Source organism: Nasonia vitripennis, chromosome 4, assembly GCF_009193385.2.
Source record: "Nasonia vitripennis strain AsymCx chromosome 4, Nvit_psr_1.1, whole genome shotgun sequence".
Classification (NCBI taxonomy): Eukaryota; Metazoa; Arthropoda; class Insecta; order Hymenoptera; family Pteromalidae; genus Nasonia; species Nasonia vitripennis.
In genome coordinates this window covers 26,268,805-26,270,968 of record NC_045760.1, presented here as the reverse complement: position 1 = coordinate 26,270,968, position 2,164 = coordinate 26,268,805, and the positions used below count along the sequence as shown (strand labels likewise).

General features: G+C 36.9%; 1 long non-coding RNA gene across 1 annotated transcript; it reads left to right on the top strand.

Annotated features, from left to right (window-relative positions):
* Positions 1-265: 265 nt before the first annotated feature.
* LOC116417422 lies at positions 266-1,911 on the top strand. Its single transcript, XR_004227684.1, has 2 exons — positions 266-1,234; positions 1,339-1,911. It is a non-coding gene; the product is annotated as an uncharacterized LOC116417422 (long non-coding RNA).
* Positions 1,912-2,164: the final 253 nt, after the last annotated feature.

The following is a 2,164-nucleotide window of genomic DNA, read 5'->3' as shown; positions in this document are numbered from 1 at the left end:
TTGCTCCGACAATCGGAGTACCCCATACTCCGATCACTCAGAGCATGCAGTGCTCGCGTTATACGAGTAGGGGAAGTTCCGTTTCGGGACACCGCATGCGCTGGACCCATGGCGCTTCGGGCGCTCCTACACAAGTGTATGAGACGCGCGGAAAGTCGCTCAGTGTATCAGCACCTTCTGCTGGTTGCCTTCGTGCAGGGGGCATGTGATGCGCAAGCTTCTGTTAATTTCAAATGAAATCAATTATAAATATTGACGTATGATTACATTTTAATATAATAGAATAGCAATATATAAATATAAGCATACTTAATCATTTTCGCCTCCACTTCGATGCTTGACAAAGTATTTGAGGAAGGATAATTCTCGAAGAATGTCTTTATTTAGTGGCGAAAGTTGATGTAGAGGCCTAGGATTTATTATTTGCGCCAGGGTCGCTTTGGCATATTTATTTCTTAGTTTGCCGAAGCACTTTTTAACGTACGGCCCTGCAACGTAGAGAGCAAAGGTGCCCCGATCGTCCTCTCGGTCGACGAAGCAGACGACGAAGCAGTATATATAACCTGCAAAATCTCTCTCGGTGACCTTGCCTGAGAAGCAAATCAACAGTACATACATAATGGATGCATTGTTATTAAATAATGCTATAAACTTGTGGTTCAATATAGCTACTATTGCAAGTGTTGTTCTTCAAGTTTGTTTAAAGAAATGCAATATTCGTAGGTGGTGGGTAAAACCATATTTGCGTCCTGACATTAGGAATAGATATGGAGCTTATAACTGTATTGTCAGATATTTTAAGGAGAATGATGAAGAAGAATTTGAGAAATTCGTTGGCATGTCACGTGAACAATTTGATGAAATTGTTGAACTTTTAAGACCGCACTTGATCAAAAGAAGTCAAAGACAATCGTTAGAGCCAGAACGTTTCTGATTGGCAAAAGTACCATGTATCGGATAATCATCCAAGTATGCACAGTAATATGCAATGTGCTACAAGAAAAATACATTTCTTTTCCATCAACTGATGATTTGACAGTTATTGCAAAAATGTATTGGAAGATATGGCACATGCCTAATTGCTTTGGTGCAATAGATGGAAAGCACATACGAGTAAAAGCTCCACCAAACTTGGGTTCATATTTTTTTAACTATAAGAAGCATTTCAGCATTGTAATAATGGGACTAACTGATGCCTTCTGTCGCTTTATTTGGGTTAATATAGGGGATTTTGGTAAGATAGATTTTAAACTTTAGTAATAAAAGTATTATGAAGTTTGACATTGCTTAATTATTATTCATTTCATATGTTCATCTAACGATGCTGGGATTTTTCAGCGCAGTGACCTAGGTCAAGCTTTGGATAATGAGGAAATAGAATTACCAGCACCGGCTTATTTACCTGGGACAAATGTGCTATGTCCGTATTTTATTATTGGTGATGGAGCGTTTCCATTAAAAAAGTATTTAATGAAACGATACACCAGAGTAAATGACCTTACGTACGAAGAAAACATCTTCAACTACCGTTTGTCAAGAGCTCGATTGACGGTTGAGAGAGCGTTTGGTATTCTAACAAAAAAATGGAAAATCTTTGAGTCACCGATAGATTGGAAACTGCCAAACTGTGCAACAGTCGTAATGACCTTAATTTGTCTCCATAACTATCTAATCACAGAAGAAATGAATAAAGACGAAGCCGAAAGAGAGTATATTTTTAATCCGTACAATATTCAAAATGAAGATAACATAGGAATATATTTAGGAAATAATGCACACGATGCAGGGAATATTAGAAACTCATTAAAAGATTTTTTTCTAAGTCCTTTTGGAAGTTTGCCATGGCAACATGACAAAGTAATATAAAGCTATTTGTATTTATTTTTCAACAATAAAGTTTATCTTTCAATATGTTACTATTTAAGTTATTGCTACCTCAGAGAAGCAGCTTTGATGAAGAAAGTACAAGTTATGTTTATATTGGAAATTCATTTGCATCATTGTCTACTGTCGTCTGCTGCATGCGTCTGCCGCATGCATATATATATATATATATATATATATATATATATATATATATATAGCGCAGTATTTCCTGCAGAATATAGGGAGAGGGGGCCGGGCAAATAATCCGATTCCGTGAAGATGTCAACAGAGTGAAACA